This window comes from Benincasa hispida, chromosome 10 (genome assembly GCF_027475165.1).
Source record: "Benincasa hispida cultivar pf3 chromosome 10, pf3_genome.v1.1, whole genome shotgun sequence".
NCBI classification, from domain to species: Eukaryota; Viridiplantae; Streptophyta; class Magnoliopsida; order Cucurbitales; family Cucurbitaceae; genus Benincasa; species Benincasa hispida.
This window is the reverse complement of record NC_143487.1, coordinates 53,271,823-53,295,559: the sequence shown is the minus strand read 5'-3', so window position 1 is coordinate 53,295,559 and position 23,737 is coordinate 53,271,823. Positions and strand designations below refer to the sequence as shown.

Genomic DNA, 23,737 nt, shown 5'->3' with positions numbered 1-23,737 from the left:
ATACATGAAAAAACAAGTACAATATACAATAAACTAAGGCATACTCTAGACCCTAGTATCATCTCCCACTTTCTCTAGACAAGATGTCGCATGTCCCGTAGACCTAGACTCTCCAGATGACCCTCAAACACTTTAGCCGTGAAAGCCTTTGTAAACAGATCAGCAACGTTGTGCTTTGACACAATCTTCGTGACTATCACATCACCGCGATGCACAATCTCCCTCATTAAATGATATTTCCATTCTATATGCATGCCTCTACAATGACTCCGAGGTTCCTTGGAATTTGCCATAGCCCCACTGTTATCACAATAAAGAGTGATCGGTAAAGACATATTTGGAATAACTTTCATATTTGTAAGGAATTTCTTTAACCAAACAACCTCTTTAGCAGCTTCACAAGTGGCTATGTATTCGGCTTCCATAATGGAGTCCACGATGCATCCTTGCTTGATGCTTCGCCAAACGACAACCCCTCCATTTAAAGTGAACACTGACCCTGATGTTGATTTCTGAGAATCTCTATCAGTTTGAAAGTCAGAGTTTGTGTATCCTGTAAGGATCAAATCCTTATCTCTATACACGAGCATGTAGTCCCTTATTCTCTGAAGATACTTGAGGATCGTTTTGATCGCCATCTAGTGATCTAATCCTGGATTGGACTAATAATGACTGATAATCCCTACTGCATAGCAAATGTCAGGTCTAGTACATAACATTGCATAAATTAAGTTTCCAACATCTGAAGCATAGAGAATCCATCTCATCTCCTCAACCTCTTGAGGTGTCTTAGGACACTGATCCTTAGACAAAACAATTCCATGCCTGAAGGGTAATAAACCCCTTTTGGAATCCTACATCCTATACCTGATCAACATTTGATCAAGTACGATGTTTGAGACAAAGGCAACCTTTTGTTCTTATGATCCTGAATTATCTGGATCCTTAGAACAGACTGCACCTCTCCCAAATTTTTCATTTGGAATTGGGCGGCTAGCCACTTTTTAATGTCAGTCAAAAAGCCTACATCATTCCCAATGAGTAGGATATCATCCACATACAGTACCAGGAAAGCTATTGAGTTGATGATTTTCTTATAAACACAAGGCTCATCAACGTTCCGATCAAAGCAAAACAATTCGATAGCACTGTCAAATCTAAGTTCCATGATCTAGACGCTTGTTTGGACCTATTAAGCTTGTAAACTTTTTGCTCTTGATCTGAAACAATGAACCCCTCTGATTGAGCCATATAGATGGTCTCCTCAAGATTACCATTAAGAAAGGCAGTCTTGACGTCTATTTTCCATATCTCATAATCATAAAATGTGCTATAGACAGGAGTATCCTGATAGACTTTAACATGGAAACAAGTGAGAAAGTTTCCTCATAGTCCACTCCCTTGACTTGGGTCTAACCCTTTTCCATGAGTCTAGCCTATGAGTCTAGAAGATGAGAATAACTCATCATAGATCGAACCATGTCCAACAAGGTTTTGTTTCTCCTTTCTGATACACTATTCTGCTGAGGTGTACCTGGGATCAAGAGTTGGGATGTAATTCCATATTCTATCATATAGTTTTGGAGTTTAAGGTCCATATACTCCCCACCACGATTAGGTCGTAGTTTTTTTTCTTCTTACCTAACAAGTTCTCAACTTCAGCCTTATACTCCTTGAACTTGTCAAGGACTTCAGACTTATGTTGCATTAGGTAGAGATACTCGTACCTTGAATAATCATCTATGGAAGAGATGAAATATTCATACCCATCTCGAGCTTTAACACTTATCACACTACAGAGGTCTGAATGTATAAGCTCCAAGGTTTCTTGGCTCTATAACCTTTTCCAGTAAAAGGTCATTTGGTCATCTTGCCTTCAAGGCATGATTCACACACCGACAAGGAGTTTTCTTCTAAATTCTTTAGAAGTCCACATTTCATCAACTGCTCAATCCTCTTGAGGTTGATGTGACCTAATCTTAGATGCCAAAAATGGGTGTTTTCCTTAGGAGAAACCTTTGGTCTTCTTGTTGTTGTTGCTGTATTGAACATTTCAGTATTAAGCAAGGCTTTTATGACTAACGACCTTAGTACATATAAGTTATTTTCCATTGAACCAAAACCAATCTCCATACCATTCTTGAAAATAAACATTTTACTCTCAGAAAAGGAGACAGTACAGCCTTGTTCAATGAGATAAGATACCGAGATTAAGTTCCTCTTGATATGTGGAACTACAAAAACATTATCAAATAACAGATAACGTTCTTTGTCTAAAAATAACTTCACCTGCCTACAGCACCTGAATCAAGTATCTAGGCAGAATCATCATTCTCTACCAAACATGTCTCCAAGACAAGTAAATCACATTTACTATCTTTAAACTTCCTCCTCTTTTGGAGAGTAGTGGGATCAATATTAAAATATAAATAAGCTTCAAGTTCCATTTCAGAGAACACTTCTCGTCTATGAACTTCTTCAGAGTTGGCAACACTTGCTTTTTCTAACCGGAGGTTATCTTGGGAATTGACACTATTGGTTTCTTTGTCATCCATCCCTTTATGCTCGAAAAGTAAGAACTGGCATTCAAACAATTCTTGCAACGAGTCCATGATCTCATGTGAAATGACCATGTTCTCAATCTTTTTGGCCAAAGCATCAGGTATGCTAGCCAATATGTGAAGTCGGGCCAATGAATTAGCCTTCATCCACACCTCATATGCATTACGAACATTTTACGATGCATCAAGGGTCAGAACTTGAGGACACTCCTAAACCATGATAAACTTGAGGTCGTTTACCACGAAATATGTTTTAATGGACTCTTTTCAATGTATCTAATCGGTCAAATTAAAGACAACTAACGAAAAATCATACATGTTGCTGAAAAAGAAACACATTGACCTACATTAGGTTTTAGCAAATACTCGTTAAAAAAACAACATTTAATACGGTTTAGCAAAACTGAAATAAACCCCATGACATCTAGTTTCGCAATGATGCTCCAAAGGTTTAGGACAAAAGCTACCGAAGAGTGGTCAATTTATCCCTCCTCTGAATTGAGGCATTCTCAAAAAGCCATTAATACTAGAACAACTCTTGTTCCTATAACGACTAGCCATCATTGATTTGGCAAGAAATCATTAATTTGCTTAACAATTTCCGATAAGTGTGAACCGTCATTTTAGGCCCTAGAGTTCTGCCCCAAGCATCCAATTCGTAGGGAAAACATTCGATTGTGGCAAAAACTAAAGTGACCTTATCCATTTTTGGAGTTCACCTTGATATTGATAAACCGCACAAAACCCATCTGAAAGAGGGACGCTCCCATGGCACCACGAGGGAGTGCAAGAAGATCTCACGGTGCGAACCAATGAAGGAGACTACAGGACGTGTTGACACACACTCTTCACCCACTTACTGTAAATACTCTCTCCGTCCACCTTGATATTGACTCATGCAAACACCATCCGAAGGGGGATGCTTCTAGGGCACCACGAGGCCAAGCATGAATCTCACGACGTGAACATTTAGGGAGAAATGTGAGTGGAATCATTGACATATCATATATATCTCTTCCTCCCACTGAGTATTTTATAACCTAGGGTTTAGTTTACTTAGAAAAAACACGGCTAAGAATTTTAATTAAGTGACTTTTTAGGTTTGCCCAATAGTAACTCTTACCTTGGAAAGTTGAACAACTTTTGATCATCATTCATTAAACTCTTTAACGAAGTCTTTGATCAACTGTCGGATACTTGTAGCAAATCTATCTAATTCACCTTTCCAGGTAAGTTCCTAGGTAAGGGTGTTTCATTTTCGTCAGCTTAAGTACCCCAACCTAGACAGAACCCACCATAGACAAAAGATCCCATATAGATAGATTTAATACAAATTTAATCTTTTATGCCAATCAATTTAATCCTATTAAACCGATTAAAAAAGATTAAACTGAGGTTGCTAATCTCATTAGAACCTTGAGCTTAGGTCTATCTCAATCCAATCTTAAAACCCTTTTAAAACATGAGTTCACCTAAGTCTGCATGCAACTCTTTCTTATTGATTTTAGCTCTAATTTTCACTATAACGGTTATAACTGGAAACAACCAAAACCAAGCACAATGTGAAGCTACACATACAAGACATTAATAACTTTTACAAACAAGCCTAAGTGTCATGCTACATGCATTGTTCAATCATTGCTACTTATATATACCACTTATATAACAAAGCAACGAACCAAGCATACATGCTTCCATACACCCTTATATTATCACTCTTATAATATAAAGATGATGCATGAATATGCTTACTGCATGTAAAAATATAACTCTTATATTTCATGATGCATGTGCATGCTCTCTTCTAATTTCATCATGCCATATTATAACACTTATAATATATGATGCATGAATAATTGCATAACCTAAGGTGGGTTTTAAAACTATATGTCATACATTATGGCATATAAACAACATACATCCCATGTACATTAAACAAAAGTTGATAAACCAGGATAATTATCCTCAAATCCTCAAAAACAAAGCTAATATTACAAAGCACAATGAGTCTCTGGTTCAAACAGGTGAACCGAGTCTTGAACCATCTGGGCGAAGAAATGTGTCTCCTTGATCGTGTACCAAATCCTTGTGATCACCTACACGATAGAGTAAACACTTTACTCAATTGTTTACCAACGCTTCTTGAGCCTAAACAATCATTTAGCAACGATCGTGTACCTTTGACTATGCGATGAAGCATGAAGGCACATGATCGTGCAATGCACAACGTGCAACGCAAGCCTTAAACGATGGACTAAATGACAACGATGCGGTGAAGCAAAATCGTCTAAACGATCGTTGAGCAAGCGTAAGGTATCGTATACCACGTGATTGTGTAGTCAGTGACTATGCGATGAGGCATGCTAACTATACGATCGTTTAGTGCGCGCGCCTTTTATTAGACGATGAGCATCATATGCTCTATGCGATCGTTTACCTCCAGCATCCACGCAATCGAGCAACTAACGCTACGCAATAGAGTAAACACTTTACCTCATTATTTAGCATTAGCTAAACGATCGTTTAGTAAATGCTACACGATCGAGAAGAACTTTTCTACACGATCGTTTAGCAAAAAATCAATTATCGTTTACCTTAGGCTACACTATACGACCAACCTTTGGTCTTCTTCCTCGATGAGAACCACATCTCCATGTTTCGAAAATTCATCACGAACAACTCAACAACTTCAAACACTTTGAATTACAGACTCGATTGCTTGTTAATTATGTCCAAATATGCAGGGGCCCTTACAAATTAACACTTTGTAATCGAAAAGAAACTTTAAATAGAGGCAATTAACCCGCAAATATTCATCAACACATCCTCAAATACATTTAACACTTAAATGCAATGCAGAAACCTTAAAACCCACCACGACTGTAAAAGAAGTTCAAAACAAAAGTGAAATTTGGAGTATTAGAACAACCTAACTCTGATACCAATTGAAAGAAATCTAGCATGAGGATTTCCATGAGCAGCGGAAGAATCGTTCCAAATTCCATTCGAATAAACACAATCAATTACAGTCTACAACGGAAACTAATAGGTCATGCATAACAAGAAATTACAACATACTTTAAGATGATATCAAGGGATAAAGTATGCATACTTTTGAAGAAACATTCTTCAAGTGTCTCTTGATCAATCTACAAGCGTCCAGAGCAACACAGCACTCGAACGCAATGACCGGAACAACACGAACATAACGAACACAGTGAACAGCCTCCATGGAACCAATCGAGTCACATTTGATTCACAAAGTGAGTGAGGACATCACCACAATGGTTACTTTGGTATACTCGGTGTGAGAATCTAGAAGTTGTGGGCTCTGTATGATCTTGGCTTAAGGAAGAGACTGGAGGACAACGATCGTGTAGACGATCGAGCAAGTTGGAGATAGGAAGCTATCTATCATATAAACGATGTGCTCGATCATTTAGTAAATGATAGCCTATCGCATAGACGAAGCCACACGATCGTTTAGCTATAATCAGTTGATGAACTATCGTATAGTCAAAGCTCCACGATCGTTTAGTCTCTGCCAGCTATCGCATAGTGAAACTCTTTCACCTGATAGCTTATCCGTGAGTTCTTTCCAAATGAGACAACTCTCTAATTTTAGGATAACAATTTTTCTTTTTATTTCACGGTTACCATAAAACCACCAATAACCTTCCACTCAATCGGTTATTAGAGAAAAAGAAATTAATTATCATATAATTAATATGTTAAAATAAATATGATAACCAACTTACCATATTATATTTATAACCTATAGTTTTAATATTTCATCTCATGAAACATAAAAACCATAGTTCTTTTTCTATTTTATGGTACGTAATGTAAATCATATTTACATTAATTCCTCCACTTGATGTATCTCATACATCACACCAATTATATCATATATAATTGAATTTCCTCTTGTTAATTTGAACACTTCAAACTAACCCCAAGAACTAATTCTCAACTTGAATCCATTGAGCTACCAAGGGGACTTTATGGACCTGTAGCTTGAAGCTCCAACAGTACGTGAATAACTGACTAAACTCTTTAATCACGAGATCCACCATCCGTTAACTGCCGGGCACTCCACTAAAGACTGACAGCTGCACTCTTTTCACTACATATATATTTCTGTGTCCATATCAACCAATCAACAGTACGATAACCCTTCACAGATTGCTCGTAAGTACAACTGGGCCAATTTACCGTTTTCCCCCTGTAGTTACATCTAACTCCTTAAGTACCACTGATTCCTTTAGTGAACAATAAGTCATAGTCGTCCTATGACTGGGTCCTTTCTTCCAAAGAAAGGATGTGGCCACTATGTTCAAGACCCAAAATCAGCCATTAAGGGAGCAATCTATCTACTTACCCCTACTTCGGGGAAGGAGTGAATTCCATCCTGTGTAACTGAGTTCCAAGCTCCCCAATCAGACAAATTCCCGAAAAGGTAGGCTTGTTGAGTTGGCAATCTGGCCATTCTCACCCATACTAATCAAAGAACTGCCCTCAGAGGCAGGAGTTCCCAAAACACTCAGGATTAAGGTCATTTCACCCATGGTCGTTATAGTGAGATGTAAGTTTCAATTATCAACAACATTATATAAAGAGACTAATCATCTCGTGGTCCGGTCTTATACAAACTCTTTATATAGGACACCCCCGCTCACATATCTCCACATTAATGGTCAGGATCAGATCATCTGTAGTAGTTCACAACACTTATAAACCTCTACAAAACGGATCGTATCGGTAGTGTCACTAGGATAAGGTATCCCTCCTATATCCTTATACTACAGACCTTTTAGGTTATTACTTAAGGCATGATCCACTTGTATATCTCATATACATGCTAAAGTTTACATATAATAACCACGGATCTATGTTTATTAGATATGAGTAAATGTAGAATAAAATAACTCTTATTTTATTCATACAATGTGTACAAAGTTTACGAACTACGAGACTCTAGGAGAATTAGGACACTAATCCCAACACCAAGTATATCATGTCGATTGCACGTTGGTTATCTTGGTTGAGTCCTTGAATTACTAGCTTGCTATTTGACAATTCTTCCACTAAGATCCTTAATTTTTTTTATTGTTGACTTGGGTATTATATTGACAGCTAATCCATTATCAATGAGAATCCAACTAACTCTTTGTTCTTGAACAAATTCGGAGATGAATAAAGGCTTATTATGAACCTTTTATCCCAACAATAAATCTTCATCTGAAAAGAATATGGTCGTTCAGCAAGAGGCACATGTGCGCGTCATAGAGGTCAGAGCACTAGATTCCTTTGAGTCTAACGACGCATCGATGAGAGCTGTCTTAGTTGTCTAAGAAAGTGCCAAAAAATCATCTATGTTGAACATTGGTATGTCTTTTGATTATTCCACCGTCTCCGATGAACTTAAAAAAGTATCCTTGCTTTCTATTATGTTGATATCATGACATGCAACGACTTCTAGTACTTCATTCAAACAATTGTCATAGAAGTTTCTTGAAAGAAAGTCCATTAAAGTTATTAGACGTCGAGATCAAAGAATATCCTTGTCTTCCTCCTGCCTGAGCTTAAGCTTTCAAGCCTTCTTTTTTTCCTTCTTTTTCTGGGTCTTCTCCCCTCTTCTGTACTTCTAATAGAAGCACAACTTCTTTTGGGTAAACTTGACTTTCTTCTTTTTCGACGAGGCATAAGGATCCACTATTCACTGTCATCTTCAATAGAATCATCTTCATTTCAGAGTCTGTCGTTAGATTTCTTGTTGGAATTGAACAACTATAGGCTTGAAGGTCTCAAATTGGATCAAGCTTTCACTTTGATCATAAGACGTAGATAGTGTTAGAACACTTGAAGTTACCACGACTGTGGCGTGATTAGCCTGAGCCACTTCATCTAGATTTAGCTCTATCTTCTTTTCATGAGCTAACTTGAGAATCAGCTCCTTCAGCACAAAACACTTTTCAACTGGGTGGCTAATGACTTGGTGATACTTGCAATTGCTGGGGTCGTTGACTTTCCTTAACTGCTTTGGTAGCTTGCACTCTAGCAGCTGAATGTGTTATTTTTCTAACAAATGCTCCAACATGTCTGCAACATCATGGTCGGGAAAAGGATAAACTCTTTCCTGACTTTCTTTTAGAGTTAGTCGACATCTTTCGTATCCATCGTCATTAATCTCAATTTTGTTCTCTTTTTCTTTGGAAGAAAATTTCAACGGGTCGTATCAACGACCATTTCTTTTTTGGCAACACTATTCATGATCTTTTCAGTCTTATTGATTTCATTCTTGTCTTTCCTCACTTTAGGAACCAAGAAATCCTTAGTTCCCCTGTTGGTGATGCTTAACTTCATGTCATGGGCGCGCGTTACTAGTTCTTCAAATGTACGAGGTTTTATGCCCTACAAGATATAGAAAAGCCCCCAATACATGCCTTGGGTGCACATTTCCACTGCAGATAATTCAGTGAGTCTATCTTTACACTCCAGACTTAGAGTTCTCCATCAATTGATATTGCCAATGACTGGTTCTCCTTTTCCTTTCTTGGCGTTTGTCAGCTCCATTATACTAACTGTGCATTTGGTGTTGTCAAAGCGGTTCGAAAAGTCTTCTTTCAGTTGTTTCCAACTGTTAACCACCTCGGGCTCTAGATCAGTGTACCAATCAAAAGCGTTTCCTTTCAAGGTTCGAAAAAACTGCTTGACTAGCAAGTCTCCTCTAGTTCCTACATTTTCACAGGTTTCAATGAAGTAAGTAACATGTTTTAGATTACCCTTTCCATCGAACTGCTAGAACTTTAGAGGTTAGTACCTAGCTAGTATTCTCAGGTTGCTGGTTCTATTGGTGTACAGCTTAGAGTACATAAAAGAAGTTTGAGACGATTCTCCATATTGAGCCCTTATAGAGTTTGTGATCATATCCTGTAATTGTTGAACGGATAGGGGGGTGATAGAGATGGATTGTCTCAACTGATTTTCCTGCAACACAGTTTTTCCTTTATCATTGACTTTGACAATAGAAGTTCGACTCGACATAGTAGTTTCTCAAACCTGCATTTGATCTCTTAAGGCGGTAGTTTCATGATCTCGCTTCTCAACAACTTTCATAAGGAGATCTATTTTCCTCTCTATCTCTACCATGGCTACCTCAATCGTTGCATTAGCCATCATGACAAACATCTAAAATGCACACAAAATGTACGTTATTTGCCTTAGATTTAGGATTGTTTTTAGTGTGTTTTTATTATATTTAATATGTTTGCTAGTGATTTTCAGGATTTATGATCGAAAGTGAATTACACTCAAAATAATCCAGAAAAAGACTAAATTAGGTTTAAAGGAGTCAAAACTAAACAATGAACCAAAGGGAGTGAAGAAAAGAGAGGAAAATGCAATGTACCAAAGAACAAGGGAGCGTTGCAATGCTGATTGTACCGTTGCAACGCTACGACGTGAAGTGATGTTTGATGCCAGAAGACAATAGCTGCAATTTGAGATGTAGCATTGCAATGTTATGTTTTACTACTGCAATGCTACGACAGATCTGGACCAGCGTTGCAATGTTGTTGTCCAAGCGTCACAACATTGCTTTCCTTATTTGAAAAATCTAATAATTTTGGAAAATATTTTGTGCCAAATTTCTCATCCTCTATATAATTGGATGCCATTCTGAACTAATGGAGGAGAATTCCGACCAAATTGAGGGATGGAGATTGAAATTTGAGGTCTAAAAGAGAGTATATGCTTACAAGTTAGAGAATTTGAGGAATATTTTGAAGGTCGTTCGGGTTCCTGAGGTGACGATTGAGGCAAGCTTGGAGGATTCCTTGCTTCCCTTTTCTTTCTCTGAATTTTATGCTTGAATTGATGTATGAAAATATGTTTTGCAAGCTATGAGTTGCTAGACTTATTGTTTTAGGGTTGATGAAGTTGTTATGAATTTAGAATGAATTTAGTTCTTTTCATGGATGTTTATTGAATACTTTACTTTTTAATGATATCATGTTTCATTCTTATTGATTGGTCATTGATAATTATTACATTGAATGTTTAATTGAGAGACTGAATGTTATATCAGATCTATACGATTAAATCATTATTAATCTATCATGATTATAGTTAGGTTAATAGTGAAAGTAGTTAATGACAAATCCAAATGCTTTGTTTCTTAATTTGATTTCATGAGATTAGTTATCAATTAAGTTTCATGAGAATACGTTAATTTTTAGAGAAATTAATCTTGAATTAAATTTCTAAACTTAGGTATGTTTATACATGATTCCATGAATTGGCTAGAATAGATCTAATGATGTAATTAACAGATTCAATATCCTAGAATACTTTTATTCTCAGATTTTTACACATTCTTCTTGTTGTCTTTTATTTTACAAACCACAAATTCAATTAGATTTCGATTTCTTGGCTAAAATTGACACAACTCTTGAGATAGCTAAATAATAACTTGTTAATTTGATCCTATAGGATGATACTCGACCTTACAGGTCGTTTTAATATTATAACTTGACCACGTATGCTTGCATACAACACAAAATATTCACATCAACATAACATCAAGGTGTGGTTCTTTCCTTGATCGATCAGAAGTAGAGTTATCAAATAAGTGATTTTCTTTGATAACAAACTCACCTTTAGGAGATTTCATCAGCTGTTCAAATATTTTCTTTGCGAGAGCAGAACCTTGATCTTGTTCTTGCATGATCACTTTTGAACGACTATGGGACATGTTTTGTATAGGCATTGCTTGCAATAGTTACTTTGGATGCAACTTTGGTGTCATTACTTGATTTGAATGTTGAGGGAGAGATAAGAGGTAGAGAGTTCTCACTAGGCATGCATATTTGTTCACACGAGGTTTCTAGAGAAACTTGTTTCGTGGAGTTGCACTTGTGTTGATATAGATTTAATGCCGACGTGGTTCAATCTCTAGTACTTCATCCTCTAATTTTTTTTCTTTGTTGAATGTGTACACTTGACTTGAGGAAGAAAAGCACGTGATATTCTTGAAATTGAAGTCTGGGAAGAATGTTTGTATCTTCAGGACTTGGGCTTCAAGGAGTGGTTCAGTTTTCAGAAGTTAGGGAATTTTCTGATTGTGAAGAATTCTCTCTAGGTTTGTTGGAGTCTAAAATTTTTGACCCCCACAAATGAATAGAATTCCTCTATTTATAGAGTTCAAGGTGAGCTTTTGGGCTTTGGCTTGGCTGGTCCATGGACCTAGTCTTTGAGCCCAACTAATTAGATTTGGGCTTTATTTGACATTTGGGTCAGATTAAGCCTATTTTTAACTCTATTGGAATTTAGCTCAAATAATAATATCAAATTGGATCACATTATTTTATGAAAACACATGACATCATTTGAATTTGCCAATTTATGTCTTCAATTTCAATTAGGACACATGTCAACTTTTAATTAGTCCTAAATTAGATTATACATTAATTTAATAAATGACATAGTAATTTGTGATTGGTCCAAAATTTCTCATTCAACAGCTAAAGACAATAGTCAACACAATATCATGTTCTGCAAACTTAGTTGAAGGTTTTTGAAGAATAAATATTATTTTTCCTAGAAGAACAAAATTTACAATTGACAATTGATTATTCTCTAGCAATCAAAAAGAAATCTACTAAGTTTTAAAGATATATGTTGCAACGGTTATCATATTGAGAATGATAGTAAGAATAATATGGGGTACTTTTATATAATATCTACCACTTCACATGAAAAACATATACTGGAAAAATTGTCTCCTTTATTTTTTGGATGATCTTATACTCATATAAGAGTAATTGAAACATATGCAACAATGAACCTGAAGTTCATGAATCTATATATATTTACGAATTGGCAAAACCAATTGGGTCATATTTGGTCTATAATGATGAGAAGAATTATTGAGAATTCATATGGACATCCATTAAAGAGCCCAAATATTTTTCAATCTAATGAATTATCATGTGATACTTGCTTTCAAGGAAAATTAATAATTAGATCATCACCAACTAAAGTGGGGACTGAATCACATCCATTTTTTTAAAAATGTATGGTGATATACGTGGGCCTACTAATCCACCAAGTGAAACATTTAAATATTTTATAGTATTAATAAACGCATCCAATAAATGGTCATACATGTGCTTATTATCAAGTAAAAACCTTGTATTTGCAAGATTACTTGCTCAAATAATTAAGTTAAGAACACAATTTACTACTTATACAATTAAGATCATTCGTCTTAATAATGTTGATGAATTTATATCCCAAGTGTTGGACTTTTTTATTGATTCTGCAAGCCCAAAAGGAGAAGAAATTTTATCCAATTTAATTTGAAATAGAGTACCTAGAAAACTTGGTGGAGAAGAGGCCATGATTTCAACTTGAAAATAGAACACGTGGTTGCTGATGGTTTTAATTTCAATTAAATCTCTTTTGTATTCCGACCATAATGCAATTTCCTTCCTCTCTAAGCTGCGATTTTACTTTCACTTCTCTCTAAACATTTTGTCTTTTTTATGGCGATTCACAAAGGAAACTTGAAGATTTTACACATGCACAGAAGGAAGAAGAATGAGAAGAAGAAGAGGAACACACATAGTTACGTGGTTCGGATAATGGTGCCTACATCTATAGGAAGGAGATCTCTTTTCACTTCTTGAAGACTACACAAAGATAAGTGTTCTCACTCTTCTACAGAAATAACACACGCTGAATTTTACATACTGATTTCAGTATTTATATGAAGGATCTATTACAAGAGTTTGTTATTTTTGAAAAATAGAGTCGTTGGAGCTGTTGGAATAAAAACTCTTCAAATCTCCACCTTGATTCCAACACATATAGTCTTCTTCCTCCCAGATCTAACTTTATTTGATCATTTTTAGATAAATCGAAGCCGATCAGCTCAAGACATTTGAGGAGCTAGAACTTAGGAACTGGTTAAAGGAATTGAATTCCCAAAGCGGAAGCATATGATCGTCTTGTGTCTTAGAATTTCATTTCTACAGAACTAAATAAAATAGAGGACAGAAACAAGATAAACATATAAGTCTCTAAGCATGCTTTTTACATATAATTTATAGTGGAAAAAGGGAAATTGAATACTAACCCTTGAAGAAGCAATTCTTCACGTATTCTCTCTCCAATAGCGAGAACACAATCTTCTCCCGTTGACAGCAACACAACGAACTTGGCTTCAGAGCAACACCTCAAACACAACAAGGAGGACACCACCACAATTGAAACTATGTTATTCTCAAGATTAGAATCACAGAGAGATGTGGGCTTCTGGTTTAATTTCGGTGAGGGGAAAGGAGAATGTGTTCTTGAGAGAAAAATTGCAGAGGAAGAAAATGATGATGGGAGAGTCTTTTTGTAGAAAAAACAAGATCACGTAAAAACTGAAAAACTTCTCCTCTATCTTAGGCAACCTTATGAGAGATGCGAAGGAGTTGCAGAATAACTCCCTCTACTAACCATAATAGCTCCCTAGGAGTTATAATTTTGAATTCAAAATTCAAATTCAAATATTAATTATATTAACTAATTTAATATAATTAAAAATCTAATATATATATTATATCACATATAATATCTAATTTATAGTTGTATATTATATCACATATAATATAACATATAATTTATATTATCTCATATAATCTATAGTCTTAGTTAATATTAATCATATTCATATTAATTTTAACATATGGTTTTAACATAAATCTTATTCATATAAATGATATTCGAATCTCATTCAAGTATTTATCTCTCATATATTATAAAATTCTAATTACAAAGTGACTCAGTGACTCGTATTCGCAGTATCACCAAGATAAAGTACTCAACCTTATTTATATATTATAGACTTCTTAGGTTATTACTTGACCATGATCCACTTGTATGTCTATCACATATTGTTCAAACTACATTAAATAACCTTAGATCTTAATTTATTGAATTGAGTTAATGCAATCTAAATGTGAATAAAATATTTCTTATTATATGAAATAAATAATTTGTATTTATAAACAAGTTACGAGATCCACGAGATTTAGGAAACTAGAAATTTCCCTCTTTCTCCCATCTTTTTCCATCCTCCCATTTATCACTTGTTGCCACTATCTGCTTACCACAACCTTTCGCTCCTCTTGTTTTCTCCATTTGAAATGAACAAATATCTAGAAATGAAGGGACCTTCATTTTACATCTAAAACGAAGGGAGATCCTTTTGTTTCCCTTAATTTCAAATCTGAAACGAATGGCTTTCACAGATGGAGGCGGTCAAACAGCAGTGGACGACGACAAATGGAAGAGGGAGAAAAGTGTAGACATTAAAAGTATTTTTTTATATTTTTTAATTTTTAAATAAAAAATAATGGGAGCCAAATAAGGGTTTTTCTCAAATCTTAGACGTTAAAATGTCAAATCAGAAAGCTTGGATCAAAATGCTATTAAACCTAAAATTGAATTTGATGTGTAATAAAATCTTAAACAATTTTCAATTTTATATCTAAGAAATTCCATGAATTAAAAATATATATATGTAAAATAGGTCAAAAACCTGTAAGATAAAAAATGCAATGACCTGTTAGAAAAAAAATTAATAAATACGAGTACCAAAATGAACAAAAACAAAAAATACTTAGACCAATATAATATTTTTACCATTAAAATAAAACTACATTAGTCTAATATATTAAATATAATTGGATGAAATTGGTCCCACAATGACAATATAGTAAATTAATATGGTAAATACTTTACACTATTGAAATATCTAAATAATATGCATACGGAGCTTAATAATAATAATAATAATAACAATAATAATAATAGTAGGGTCTTTTTAAACATGAAAGAATATTTAAAAATATTTACACTTTATAGCAAAAAGTTTTAAAAGTGTTTTTAGAATTTTTTATTATAAAGTATAAATATTTTTGGAATTTTTCTATTTATAAGAATTTTATTAATAAAAGCATGCAATGCTAAAAAAAATAATTTTTTTAAATAATTTTTTTTAAAAAAATATAATGACAAAAATAGGGTTGGAGGGAAAGTATTCCCAAAAATGGTTTTTACACCTTAATCGTGTACCGTTGTAAGTCATCCATTCTGCTCCTATCTAAAGTGATGCTAGGTTGCTTCACCTTCACCCTTCACAAAGACAGGTGCAGGTGCGCTTCGCTCGGCCATATGATGAACATGTTTTGAGCTAACTGCATGTCGTAGACAATTAGCTCTAAATCGTGTACCCGGTACATGACTTCCTCTCTATTAAATCGCCGCCCACCCCTTCTTCTTCCTCACCGAGAGCTTCTCCCTTTCTTCTTCCTCATCGAGATCTTCCGAACGATTTTGCTCGATTTTGCTTTCTGCCTTTCGAAAATTCCGAAATCTTGCTTCTTTTGCTCGATTTTCTTCACCGAGTCCACCATTTGTTCGTCCGTCCAAAATCCTCTGAACACTTCTGTGGTAAAATTCTTTCTCTAGTTGTTTTTCAATATATAATCATCCGAACTTAGATCTTATATTTTTTTATTTGTTTGGGCTGATTTAAATTTAGAAATATATGAATTTGTTCGGCTGATCTTATATGTATTTGTTGGGCTGATCTTATATGTATATGTTTATAAATCTTAAATCTTAGTTCTTATCATTTTTTATTTGTTTGAGCTGATTTAAACTTACAAATATATGTATGTTAAACTTAGAAATATATGAATTTGTAGGGCTGATTTTATATGTATTTGTTGGGCTGATCTTATATGTATATGTTTATAAATCTTAGATCTTATATTTTTTTTATTTATTTGGATTGATTTAAACTTAGAAATATATGTATTTGTTGGGCTGATTATATGTTTATAAATCTTAAATTTTAGGTCATATATTTTTTATTTGTTTGGGCTGATTTAAATATCTAGTTTATAAATCTTAGATTTGGGCTGATTTAAATGTATAATATTTAGATCTTATATGTTAAACTTAGAAATTGGATTTTGTTGGGTTGACATATTAACATATTTTTTTTGTCAACTATAACAGTTGAAAAAAATCATAATAAATATGTCGATGCGTCTTAAAGATTTAGTTATTCTTGAACCTGGAAATGATGAAGATAGTAACATTGACGTTGAAGTTGATGAATTACTTAGAAACGATAATAGTGGGGAACGTGATCTTGAGTTAGTACCGAATTGTTCACCCAAATAGATTGGGAAATGACAAATTCAACGTGTGAACTAAGGTCTACTTTGGAAGAAAGGAATATAGGTGTAGATAACTGTAGTTTAATACAAAAAGGAATATTTTTTAAGAATATTTTTTTAATATCAAAGAAGATTTACAGCTTACTGTAAAAAATAATGTGTGACAGAACACTACTAAATTTTCGTAGTGGAATCAAATCAGGATCTATCTTTGGTATGTTAAATGTAAATCATGGAGTGACGGTTGTGCTTGGAGGTTACGGACATATTGGCGTAAAACTCATGGGATGTTCGAAATCAACCAAACTTCAAGAAGAACACTCATATTTGTTTTCAAAATTGACATAGGATTCACAGCTTGATTCAAATTTCATGAGTATTGAAATTCAAAATTTGGTTAGAGTTGATCCTGGAGTATCTGTGGCCCTACTCCAAGAAGCCATTAAAAAACAATATGGCTATAATATCAATTATGGACGGATGTGGCAAGCCAAGAGAAAAGCGTTGATTGTTGTGTTTGGTAATTGGGAGAAATCATATTCGGAGCTTCTGTATTGGTTGAGTGCTCTTGTTCATTATAATCTAGGAACACGAACAGATTAGTTTTTCCTTCCTTCTGATGTGCCAAGTACGACTATTTTTAGACGAGTTTTTTGGTCTTTTGGTCCTGCAAGAGAAGGGTTCAATCATTGTAGGCCATAAATCCAGATTGATGGAACTCATCTCTACGGAAAGTATAAGGGGAAATTATTGACAGCCTTATCTATTGAAGCAAACGGACATATATTTTCCCTTGCATTTGCTATCGTCGAAGGTGAGAATTCGTCTAGTTGGTCATGGTTTTTGTGGGCATTACGTGAATATGTTACCCAAAGAGAGGGTATTTTCTTGATTACTGATAGACATAAGAGCATTCTTGCTGCAATTAATAATGAAGAAATTGGTTGGAGTGAACCCAGAGCGTACCATCGATATTGTTTTCGCCATGTTGCCAATAATTTCAATACAAAATACAAATCAAAGCAATTAAAATTTGGTGTTTAAGGCCGAAAATCAACACCAAAGGCATAGGTTCATTCGGTGCATGAAAGAATTGAAACAATTGCACCCTGAATGTCTTAAATTTTTTTCAGACATTGACTTGGAAAAATGGACACAGTCACACGACGGTGGGTACCGCTATGGGTGGATGACAAGCAATGCAGCTGAATGCATAAACGTTGTTTTCAAAGGTGCTAGAATGTTACCAGTTACTTCTTTGGTTAGGCTAATACACAATAATGTATTTTGAACGCCAGAGACAAGAAATCAGTGAAGCACTCGATCGTGGGGACATATATAGAGAATATGCCCTAAAAAAACTGAAGAGGTGAGAAAAACGAATATTGACACATATAGTGACATCCATTACCAGGGAAAGTCAAACTTTCGAAGTACAAACTGGCATAAGTATGATTTCTCCCTATAAAGGACAACACACCCAAGTTTTGAGATTAAAAGAAGGAACATGTTCTTGCAATAAGTGGCAATCATTCAAGATTCCATGCTCTCATATTATTGCAGTTTGTAATTACATGCGTATGACATACCTACCAGTTATTGATGAATACTACACATTGTCCAATTTCAAGCGTTGTTATGAATGCCGCTTACATCTAATTCAACACCCAGATTATTGGGCAGAATTATCATTTATAGAAGTTCGTCCAAATGCGGACTTACTAAAAGAACAAGGTCAGCCAAAAAGTACGCGCATTCATAATGAAATGGATTGGAAAGAAGCAAGCCAAAAAGTGTGATGTACAATTTGCAAGAGAGAAGGACATAATAGACGCACTTGTCCACAACGTACACTGGGTGCTTCGTCGTCTTCGGGTCATTAGGTGTATTTTTTTTACTTGTATATTTTATGTATTTGTATTCTTTATGTATTTATATTTTTCATGTAATTATATATTTTATGTATTTATATTCTTTATGTGTTTATATTTTTCATTTAATTGTGTTTATATTTTTCATTTAATTGTATATTTTATGTATTTGTATTCTTTATGTATTTATATTTTTAATGTAATTGTATATTTTATGTACTTATATTCTTTATATACTTATAATGAATTTATGTAATAAATTTATTTTATGTAATTGTATCTTTTTATGTACTTTTTATGTATCTTTTATGTCATAGATTTTATTATGTAATGTAATTTGAACTTTTTAGGTAATGGAGCCCGGTCCTTCTAATCCTGTACAATTATACCAACAAAATATGTATTGTTCACAGACAGTATGGGATAGTTCTTACATTGTAGTGTTGAGTTTTCGGAGAAGGGAGACAACTGCACAACATACTATCCCATTTGATCACCGCATTATTCCATATGTTCAGCAGGTAGGTTTTCTTGGGGTTGCACAAATTGGTTTCATCCAGCTTGATTGACACCTTATTACTACTCTAGTTGAGCGTTGGAGACCAGAAACTCACACATTTCACCTGCCTTGTGGAGAATCTACGATTACGCTATAGGATGTTGCCATACAATTTGGGTTACGAGTGGACAGGCAACCAAATTGACAGGTTCACTACAGTATGACTGGAAGAACGTTTGTGAAGAGCTCTTAGGTGTTCTACTAGAGGATCTGAAGGGATCAAGATTGAGTATCACTTGATTGGCATCACAGTTTCCAGAATTACCTCCCGATGCCGACGACATCAACGTCCGTAGGTACACACGAGCATACATCCTGTGGAGGATTTTTATTTTCTAACAAGTCAAATACTCTAGTGTATCTCATGTTTCTCCCAATACTGTCTGATTTCGAGCACGCCAGTACGTACTCATGGGGTGGTGCATGTCTTGTATGGTTGTATAGAGAACTTTGTCGGGCTTTCAATGCACAAGCGTTGAAAATAGCAGGGCCACTGATACTATTACAAGTATGGGCTTATGATCGATTTCCAATTATAGCACCACAAGTCCAACTACAGGCCCCAGATCATCGTCCACTTAGTGTTAGGTATTATTTCATTTATATATTTATTTTGTTACCATTTTATGTAAGAATATAAATTAATTGTATTTTTTATAATTTTAGATGGAGTGGTATATTAGCTGCCTCTGAATAGTCAGCAAATATGTTGCTCGTGTATAGAAAAATATTCGACATGTTGATGCACAATCAGGTAGTAAATGTGTATATAAATGAATATTTAAAATATTTTATATGTGTACTTATTATTATTTTTTTTTGTCAGATTATTTGGACGCCATACACATAGATTTGGTCATCCTTACCTGATTATTGTCGTGATGGTGAAGACATCTGGTTGACCTTAGCCCTCTTGTATGCTTCCATATAGTAGAGTGGCATCATCCAGATAATGTGTTGAGACAGTTCGGTCTGCGACAAACGATACCTTCGTTGTCCTATACACTCCCAACACTACACCAGATCGATTTGAGTGGTAAGCACAACCAAGATTGGCATCGAATCCATGCGGAATATTTATCCTACTGGCATGGACGACATGATCGTTGTGCACAGGGAGAATTAAAAAATGGGTCAGCTGTATCAGACAACTACTTTCTCTGGAACAATTCGATCACAAGACGATTTATCACACCTGACGGCGCTTACTATTACTGCATGGTAAGAGATTTAAAATCAGACATTTTCCATATATAATATGAATATTGTTTAATATTTATGTTTTTATTGTACAGAATAATTTTATCGGTGACGTTCAACAATATTCAGTGCAGAACAACTTACCAAAATTAGGCTCAATGTGTCAGCAAATATTGGTCAATGTAGAAGGTATTATTCAACAAACAAGACGACTCAATGTTCCTGACACCGATTGAAGACATATTCGTCGTAGACGATAGTGACAACAAGGTGAATCTAATTTAGAGGGACACGAAGACAACCCCATGAGGGATAAGGGCCAGGGGGGTCATTTTTAAATTTCATGTAAACTTTCATTTTCAAATTGTAAATTAAAGAACTAATTGTAAATATTCTTTAATATCATGATATATATTTTTTTTTAATATGAGTGCAAAATTTTTCATTGTAGATTAAATATATAATTAAGTTTAATAATAAAGGAATTTGTGGACCAATTCCTAAAGTTTTAATATTGTTGTACATCTACAATTAAAAAAAATAGTCAACAAACTTTTTTTAAAAAAAAAAAAAAGAGAAAAAAAGATAAGCAAATCGTGGACAGGGTCCACGAGTTTGCATCTAACCGGTCAACCAGTCAACCGATGTAATGCTGACGGGATTAAACGGTACTCGTGTACTGGGTACACGAGAATGCCACATGAAAATCGTGTACCCGGTACACAATTCCACTACCCCAATTTTGTCAATAGTTTCCCAAAGAATATGTTTCCCTCCAACCCTAGTTTTGTCATTATATTTAAAAAAAAAAACATTATTTAAAAAAAATCAAAAAAAATAAATAAACAAAATAGAAGAAAAAATATTTCGTTGTTGGGATTTGAACCCAGGTCTCTCGAGTGAGAGCCGAGTATCCTGACCAACTAGACTAAAGATCACAAAATTGACACCTTAAGCTTATACCTTAACTTAAACATTAATTTGTAGAATGGACTAAAATACCTTATACCTTTAGCTTATTTGTTGCAAATTTAATTATCGACCAACTATTTCTGTACAACAATGATAAAGATGCAAAATAGAACCGTCTGACATTAAAAAAAAGAAGGAAAAAAAAAGGAGAGAGACAACATGCCAATTCCTATTTAACAAGCTTATTAATTATTTTCTTAAAATATAACTCTATGTTGTGAACTTGAGGAGCACAAGGGAACATGGATACTAATAAAATATAATATTAAAATTAATATAATATAATATAATAATAAAATAAATAAATATTAAAATAAATTAAACATAATATATAAATAAGCAAAATAAAATAAATTAGCAAAATATAAAATAAGAAATTTCTAAATTCTCCACTTTCTCCAATTTTCATAGAATTTACCCAATGAGTGTGTGTCTTCCTAAACCTACCAAATGTAACTAATTATAGGCAATTTGGCAAGTAAGAGGTGGATTACATGGATACTAATAATGTGTAATATTGAGATACATGGACAACATTTTATAAAATGAGAGTATGACACATGGTCATTGGACGCTAAGCACGAGCATCTAATGGGCATCTATTATCATAATATTTATAATACTCCCTCTTAGATTCCCATTATATATATGAAATATGTCTCGTTAAAACCTTACTAGGAAAAAACCCAATGGGAAAAGAAAATCCTAGTGAAAGGAAAAGAGTACATATTTCATATAATTTATACTCCTAAAATGTATGCTTACTCCCCCTCATGGAAATACCACTAGAGATCTATGAGTCGTCGTATTCCAATGTTGTGCACCAGTTTTTCAAAAGTTGTGATTGGTAATGATTTTGTAAACAAGTCTGTCAAGTTATCCTACGATCAAATTTGTTGTATAGTGATGTCACCATTTTCTTCAAGATTATGAGTATAGAAAAGCTTTGGTGAAATATGCTTTGTTTTATCTCCTTTAATATATCCACTATTGATTTGAGATATGCATATTGTGTTATCTTCGTATAATATTGTTGGAAGATTTTTACTAGAAGACAAACCACATGTTCTACGAATGTGCTGAGTCATTGATCTTAACCATATATATTCTTGACTAGCCTTGTGAATTGTAAGGATTTCAACATGATTTGAAGAAATAGTTGTTATGGTCTACTTCACTGATCGCCATGATACAAAATTTCCTCCACATATGAGTAGATATTTGAGATCTTGCTTTGTGTGGATCAGATAAATATCCATAATCTACATAATCAATCATATCAAAATTCGATTTATTTGAATAAAAAAAAACTCATATCAATCCTTCCTTGGAGATAACAGAGTATATGCTTAATTTCGTTATAATGTCTTTTTGTTGAAGAACTATATCTTGTTAATCAGTTTACTGAAAATATAATATGTGGTCTTGTATTATTAGCAAGATACATAAGTGCACCAATTGCACTAAGATATGGTACTTTAGAATCAAGAAGTTCTTCATTATCATCTCGAGGTCGGAATATATCTTTCTTCACATCTAGTGAACGAACTTCCATTAGAATGTTCAATGGATGTGCTTTGTCCATATAAAATCTTTTCATAACTTTTATTATATAAGTTGACTGATGAACAAATATCTCATATGCTATATGCTCAATTTGCAAGCCAAAACAAAATTTTGTTTTTACAAGATCTTTCATCTCAAATTCTTTTTCAAGATATTCTATTTCTTTTGAAAGCTCTTTAGGAGTTCCAATTATATTTAAATCATCAACATATACAGTTATAATAACAAACTCTGACCGTGATTTCTTTATAAAAACTCATGGACATATTGAATTGTTTTGATATCCTTCTTTCAACAATTATCCACTCAGGCGATTGTACCACATTGGTTCTGATTGTTTCAATCTATAAAGTGACCTCTATAACTTTATTTAATACAATTCCCAGGAATTTGGTTTATATGTTTTAGGTACCTTAAATCCTTCTGGGATTCTCATATAAATATCATTATCAAGAGATTCATATAAATATATTGTGACTACATCCATAAAATGCATGTTTAGATTTTCATATATAGTTTGACCAATTAAATATCTTAATATAATTGCATCCACCACTGGAGAATATGTCTCCTTATAATCAATACCAGTTCTTTGTGAAAAAAACTTATGCAACTAGTCTTGCTTTATATCTTGTAACCTCATTATTTTCATTTCTTTTCCTCACAAATACCTATTTGTATCTCACAGGTATGACATCTTCTGGTGTTTAGACTACTAGTCCTAAAACCTAACGTTTTGAAAGTGAATTTAATTCTGCCTCGATT

At 34.1% G+C, this 23,737-nt stretch overlaps 1 long non-coding RNA gene across 3 annotated transcripts; it reads left to right on the top strand.

Moving 5' to 3' along the window:
- The first annotated feature begins 16,468 nt into the window (after positions 1–16,468).
- LOC120089482 (uncharacterized) lies at positions 16,469–20,859 on the top strand. 3 transcript variants are annotated; one of them, XR_016523785.1, is made up of 5 exons: positions 16,469–19,196; positions 19,264–19,822; positions 19,901–19,988; positions 20,061–20,455; positions 20,530–20,859. It is a non-coding gene; the product is annotated as an uncharacterized LOC120089482 (long non-coding RNA). The 3 variants fall into 3 exon arrangements; XR_016523784.1 differs by having other exon boundaries at positions 16,495–19,822; XR_005485188.2 differs by lacking the exon at positions 19,901–19,988 and having other exon boundaries at positions 16,510–19,822.
- Positions 20,860–23,737: the final 2,878 nt, after the last annotated feature.